Raw genomic sequence first — 7,740 nt, 5'->3', positions numbered from 1 at the left:
TGAGGGAGCAACAAATTCTATCTCATAAAGTTGAGAAGACTTCTCAGAGGAGATGACCATGTAGCTAGGTCTTGAAGGATGAGTAGGAGTCTGTCACATAAAGTAGATGGAAATGTAAGTCCAGGTTAGGGGAAACATAAATACATGAACTACTGAAGAGACGTGAGTGATTCAACATGGTGGAAACTAGCAAGGACTGACTCTAGAAAAATAGAATTGGGTCAAATTAGAGAAAGCTTTAATGCTGTTTTCAGCACTTTGACATTTATCCTGTAAGGAGGCTAATATTTCTCAGAAGTGTAATCCATAGACCAACTGCATCAGGATCACCTGGAATGTGAGGCTCAGACTCACAAACTGTGAGATCGTGACCTGAGCTGAAATTAAGAGTTGGACACTTATGGGGCACCTGGGTGGCTCAGTCTGTTGAGTGTCCGACTTCGGCTCAGGTCATGATCTCGCGGTTTGTGAGTTCGAGCCCTGCATTGGGCTCTGTGTTGACAATGTGGAGCTTGCTTGGGATTTTCTGTCTCCCTCTTTCTCTCTGCACCCCTTTGACTCTCTCTCTCAAAAATACATAAACATTAAAAAAAAAATACATAAACATTGAAAAAAAAAAGAGTTGGCCATTTAAATGACTAAGCCACCCAAGTGCCTCCTTATTGTAGTCTTATACCAGTGTTAAAGTGATTAAACAAGGCAAAGAGACTAAGGTGGCTTTAATGCTTAGCAGTTGATGTAAGGAAACGAAAATGTAATCCTGCAAATGTTAAGACATTGAAAAGTAAGGACAGCCAATCACAAATGGCCAACTAAGCTTTTCCATATAAAGCAAAAAGCCAATCAAATAATTTCTTTGGTTTGTCTTGGCATCTTCTTTATAAAAGTCTCTCCCCTTATTCCTGTCACTGGAGCCTTCTCACTGCTTCCCATTGGTGCTGCCCAGTTGGAAGTGACCTTTGCTCAAATAATCTCTTAAACTTTTAATATGTCTTGGTTTCTCTTTTAACATCAGGAATTTAAGTATGAAAGAGGAGATTCTCTCCTTGAGTCATAAGAAAACAACAAAGTGTTAAACTGACTCATGCTGAATAAATTGGGGTTCCCAAAGTGTGTTCCTGGGAATACTAGTCCACTTGAAAGAGGGCAGTGGTTGGTCAAACACATTTGAGAAGCATTTCATACCAGAGCCTCCATTCTTAAGTAAAGCGATATCATCCTGAAGGGGGCAAAAATTAGTTCATGGGGGGTGAAAAAAAACCTCTTAATACAATGGCTTGTGGCCCCCCAAAATTCAACCTACTCACCAAAATCTTATTCCTTAGTATTTCATATGAGGGAGGGGCAGGTGGATGGAAAGGAGTGATTAGGGGAATGTCTAAAAAGGCTTCTGGAGATGGAGGGCCAATATTGAATAAATAAAAAGGTGGAGAACACAGCACTAGAGCTTCATCTGGGAGCTTCACAGGGCATATGGACGTATTAGAGAGTGAGAAGTTTCAGGGTAGAGGACTTAAATGTCTCCTAACTAGCTAACTTGCGCTGTCCTTATTTTACTGGCTCCCAGAACCCCTTTCTTGTATGATACCTCTTCACATTTCACGCCCATAGTCTCCCGTGGAGCATATTTTGGGAAACGCTGAACTCTATCAAAAATAGGGCTTGGAGAAAATAAGGAGTAAGGAAGGCTAGAGTAATAATGGCAGGTACCACTTACTTCGGCCTCCATTTCCTAAAGGTGTAGCTTGGATGTTTTGCCAACATGTAGCATGAGTCACTGGCCACTTCATGAAAGCAGGTTAAGTTAATTTATCTTATTCATAGGAGATACTTGTTCTGTACCATTAAAATACTGCTCAAGAAAGTGTACAAGTTGAAGGAAACAATTTAGGAACCTTCTGTACCAGATTTTTTCACCCTTTTTTCTAGTTGGATGACCTTAGCCAAGTTATTTAGTCTCTTTCTGAGCTTCATTTGTTTATTCCTTTTAAAAATCCGTAATTAGGGTTAATTATGGCTACCTTTAGAGTCGTCAAAAGCAGAGATGATGCACACAAAATACCTGGCCTGGTGCCCTGTGCATTAGTAAGCATCCCATGAATGCCAGTTCTGTTACTCACCCGCTTTTTCGGGCCCTCGCTAATGCTCACGGAACTCTTCCGTTTCTGTGATGCCCCAGTCTCTGCTCTTTCCCTTCCACTTGAGTGAATGATTTATTCAGTGAGCTAAATTCCAGCTGACTGAGGATTTAGGATGGGAACTGAAGAAATCATAACTGGCAGAAATGTGAACTTCTTTGACAATGCCCCAGGATGTGTCACAGCATACAATAGGACAGACGCTGCACACCTATGGCACAGTAATCTGGGCCACAGAGGGGAACAGGATGGACGGACAACTGGGCGGCCTTCCTCCCTTCCCAAACAGACCCTTGTAGCCTGGTGCTTTATTCGGTGGAAGTCTAGCAGCCAGTGCATCCCAGGTTGCTCCCAACTTTCCCATTCATAGCACTGAAAGTCCAGTGTCCCCAGAACTGTCTCAGTCCCAGGCAAATCAGGATGGTTGGTCACGATACTTTTAAGAGTCTCAGCTGTGCCCAAGGCCTCCAGCCACTGCTATCTTCCTGCACCATAAGAATCACTGGCTTGGGAGCCAGGCACACCTGGGTCCAAATCCTGGCTCATTCCATGTCTGGTGATAATCCTGTAAATGTCATCTAACTTTCTTGAACTTCAGTTTCTTTATCTATAGATTTCATTCTATTCTTTCCTGAATTTGTAATAAACTTCATATTATCGTTAAATTAAATAACAGTGCTTGCAGCAATCCAGGCCCTCAATGAATGTTAGTTGTTGTTTTTCCCCCTTCCTGAATTCCTTATGCTTACCAGAGTGTCATGATCTCCTGGGGTACCCATGTGTCTAAAAATCCCTGAAACTTGTTTCGGGGAAGGGAGGTGGCCATCGAGCAGCAGGGGGCACTGTTGCCACGATTCCTCTCCACTGCTCACACCAAAGCAATAAAGCTTTAGTAGACCGCTGATCAAAGATGGCTAAACTTGAAACCCACACTTGGTTTTAACTTATCTAAATGTGTCCCACATGCCTGCAATAATGTTCAGGGTGTATCTGGATGATTTTAAATCTTGGACATTTAATTTATAATCCTTCTCACTCCAGGAGGTTTATGATGTGCCAGGGGGTCAAATGTTTATTCCTAGAATTATTTAACCTCAATCAACTAATTATTCTGATGAACTGTATGCCTTTTTTTCTTTTTGCTTGACCAGATTGGAAACAATGACAGGCATTCAACTCAGATTTACTTAAAACTTTTTAACAGATTGGGAATTATGGAGTTCCTTAAACTGTCTCTCAAAATAAATATTTCTGATGTATCTGGCAAGTCAAAGGAGAAAAAGCAACAATCCCCAAACTCATTAAACTAAGTAAGTCTAACCATGTTTAAAGAAAATGTGTGGGAGGTAATAATCCCTAGATGCTCAGATGAAAACTGTTCGTAACAAATCTTCATGCCTTTTGTGTGCTTGTTTAAGGAATTATTTGTGCAAAGCAGCATTAGTGCTCCTGGTGGTAGTAACTGTTTATCTGGGGTGAGTTCTAGGGAAGGAGGGCATAAATCAAATAATTTTTTTTATTAAACTTCCAGTTTTCTTAACAATATTACATGTCCAAAGGACTCCATTTATGAAGCAGCATGTACATAATTGATCCATGCCCTCCGGTTGGGATCTTAGGCGAATCTAAAGGTTATGTATCTCAGGACTGGTGTAACCTTAGTATATAATAACATCCTTCTTTTCTAGTTTACATAGTTTTTTGCTAGCAATTTATACCTACCAAGATCAATGTGAAAATATTCCTATAAAATAACATCAATACATCTGAAGGTTCAAAATGCAAACTAGAGTTTTATTAGAGTCTTCTAGCTGACATATTCTAATAGATAAATATTTCTAATTGTAAAGCATAAGACAGAGGTTTAATTCCATTAGAAAGGCCCTAAATTATGACACATAATAGATTCAAGTTAGTGCAGGTAATCTGGCCTACATGAAGAAGAGGTTTGTCAAAGTGGCCTACTACCCATGACAGTGGTGTAACAGCTTAAATTTGACTTACTTTTAACAACCCTGCTCTTTGGAAGTGGAAGTAGGCTCGCATAGACAAATCTCTCTTTCAGTGCCATCCAGTAGACACACAAGGTGAGATACATACGTAATTTGAAAATTTCTGGCAGCCACATTAAAAAAGTAAAAAACCACATTAAAAGATGTTATTTAACTTAATCTCAAAATAGCATTACTTCAATATATAAGCTATACAAAATTATCAGTGAGATATTTTACATTATTTTTTATACTATGTCTTTAAATTCTGGTATTTTGTATTTTAAGCACATCTTAATTTGGACTGGCCACACTTCAAAGTGCTCAATAGCCACACGGGGGTAAAGCTAAGGTGTCAGTCAGCTTGGGTTTAATCTGTGCTTGGAGGGCCTGAAGCCACCTGGAAAGACTGAGCAGCTGAATCAAATCTCCTGGTTGGAGGTGGAGATATTACTTCTTTCTTCTCACTCCCTATTCCCTTGCTCTTCCTCCTCTTTGATACCATGTAATTCATGCATGTAATGCATGCATGTGCTGGGCATTCTAAATGCACTATAATCCTACAAGAATCAGAGATCTTCTTTTACAAAAAATTATAAAGTAAATGAAATAACTAACTGATGGTAATGATAGCATAATGGTTAAGAGAACAGACTTGGAAGCTACTCATACATGTTTCTGCCCCTTCCTATATACCTTGGGGAAGAATTTTCTTAACTTCTCTACTCCTTAGTTTTATTATTAGTCAAATGGACATAAAAGTATTTCCCTTATAGATGTTCTATGATTTAAATTTTTTAGTGTTTATTTATTTTTGAGGGATGTGGGTGTCCAAAGCAGGCTCTGCACTGACAGCAGAGAGCCCAATACAGGGTTTGAACTCAGGAACTATGAAATCATCACCTGGGCCAAAGTCTGGTGCTTAACCAACTGAGCCACCATGGCATCCCTGGATGTCCTGTGATTTAAATGAGATCATGCCTATTTGGGGGAGGAAAATTTTTTTTGTTTTATCTTTCAACGTTTCTTCTGGCTGGTCTAAGAATTAAGTTGACATGAGATAGATGGACAAGAGAGAAACAAATTTGGTTTTGTATGTGTGGAACCCCCCATGGAGGTTTAATAATGTTAAAGTTAAATGCCGCGTTTTCTCCATCCTGAGCTAAGGAATGGGATAGGGGCCTGGGGCTTCAAAGGGGAGGAGGGCAGTTCATAGGCCAATGAGAAGAAGAGCAGATTGGTAATCAGCTGTTTACCCTGCCAGACAGATGGGTCATTAAGATAAGACTTCTTTCTGGTAATAACTCTTATTCTGGCAAAGCCCCTCAATTCAGATTCTGCTAGTTAAGGAAGGGTGGAAGGTTTCTCTTAGGCCTGCAAGGTCTTGATTGCTTTCAGCTCAAAATAGTCCACAAGCCAAAGTAGCACATTTTGGGGAGACTTGTCCTGAACCCCTTCACCTGCAAAGCTGTGGGCATTCATTAAATGTTAATAATATTATTTGGGATAAATGTGGGGTACTTTGGATTTTGCAGCACATTATACAAATATTATTACTACTGCTAGTCCTACGGAGGTGCAAAGAAGTTAAGTGACCTAGCCAAGGTAACACAGCTAGTGAGCTGTGTTCTCACCCAGTTTGCCTATCTTGAAAGCAGTATTTCTTACCATGTGTTTAAAGTTACAATATGGACTGAATTTATACTGATGCTGTGACATAAAATGAAAAGATCTCTTAAAAGATAAATTCCTGATATCTGCCTGCCATTCTCATAGAAGTAGAATTCAGGAGGAATGTCTGGGTTTTGTATAAGAATTTACTGTTGTAAGAAACTAGACAAGAAACATACATGTAAAGAAAATTAAATTTAATTTTCTTTGCTCTTCTTTTTGACTCATTTTATTAGGAAACAGTGCCGTGCATATATTGGTATTAAATTTATGCATGTTGTGGGGTGCCTGGGTAGCTCAGTGGTTAAACCTCTGACTTAGGCTCAGGTCATGATTACTCAGTTTGTGAGTTTGAGCCCTGTATTTGGCTCTGTGCTGACAGCTCAAAGCCTGGGGCCTGCTTCAGATTCTGTGTCTCCCTCTCACGCCCCATCCCCACTTGTTCTCTGTCTCTGTCGCTGTCTCTTTCTCAAAATAAAAAAACAAACATTTTAAAAAATTCATGCATGTTGTGTTAAACCAAATTTGCATTTTACTAAAGGAGAGAGATATTAAGGCCTCTATTCCCTATTTACAATGTATTTATAGGGATATGTGCCTCTCATCTTTTAAGACAAAAATAGTACTACAAAAGTACTTGTAACAGTTATATGTGAACGTTTCTGTGTGTAAAAATATTTTTTTCATCAAATTAGCAAGTGAAAACCAAAACAAATGCCAATGTCATTGGGTCTAACTCAGTTAACTGTACCACTTTGAGCCCTCTCTGCCCAGATCATGTCCTTTTCATCTGCTCCACAGAATTGTTTGTTCTGGTCTTTACCTACAAAACCTCTTCAACTGCTTTCTGTTTGATTTCATGTCACTCTCTTTTTCTGTCACTGTTTTGTCTTCCATCGCTGCTGCTTTGTGATTCTTAGGAGATTCCTAGGGGAGGTCACATGAATCAGTGAACAGGGCTACTGGGTTAGGATATACAAGACTGGCTAGCATAGTTCAGGGCCACCGCTAGCCTCGTGCTCTCCACCTGGAACAGCCACCCCAAAGAACACCATACTCAACTTCATTTTAATCTTGCAATACCTATGTGAGTCCTAGTTACTTACTGTTCTACTTTCTGAAAGAAAAACTAAGGGCAGGGACATGGCTGGATGGGTGGGTTCTAGTTTGGGCTGGCTCTGCTATGTCATTTCCTCTCCTTAATCTTAGATAGTGACACCCGTAATTTCCCCTCAAAGTCTCCCTCCACGATCTGACTACTGGTTTTTTTTTTTTTTAATGTTTTATTTATTTTTGAGAGAAAGAGAGAGAGATAGAGACAGTGCGAGCAGGGGAGGGTCAGAGAGAGAGGGAGGCACAGAATCCGAAGCAGGGTCCAGGCTCTGAGCTGTCAGCACAGAGCCTGACCCGGGGCTTGAACCCACGAACCGTGAGATCATGACCTGAGCCGAAGTCGGATGCTTAACCGACTGAGCCACCCAGGCGCCCCACGATCTGACTACTGTTTAACTTCTATTCCTTATCTCTGTCCAGTCTCCTGACTTCACTCTACTATAGCCACACCGCAGGCCTTTAAACATGCTGTTCCCTCTGCCTGACACCCCTCTCTTCTACCCCTGCACCTGACTCATTCCTACTCATCCTTTCAGCCTCAGCTAGGAAATTAGCCCCTCAATGGAGCTGATTTCCTTTTTTTTTTTTAAATGTCTATTTATTTTTGAGACAGAGACAGAGAGACAGAGGGCAAGTGGGGGAGGGGCAGAGACAGAGAACAGACAGAATCCGAAGCAGGCTCCAGACTGAGCTGTCAGTACGGAGCTGATTGCAGGGCTCAAACTCACCAGCTGTGAGATCACTGTGAGATCACCACCTGAGCCGAAGTCAGATGCTTAACGGATTGAGCCACCCAGGCACCTGGGAGCTGACTTCTTGATTCAGGT

Source organism: Hyaena hyaena, unplaced genomic scaffold (assembly GCF_003009895.1).
Source record: "Hyaena hyaena isolate Hyena2069 unplaced genomic scaffold, ASM300989v1 scaffold_5, whole genome shotgun sequence".
NCBI classification, from domain to species: domain Eukaryota; kingdom Metazoa; phylum Chordata; class Mammalia; order Carnivora; family Hyaenidae; genus Hyaena; species Hyaena hyaena.
This window is presented reverse-complemented; position numbering follows the sequence as displayed.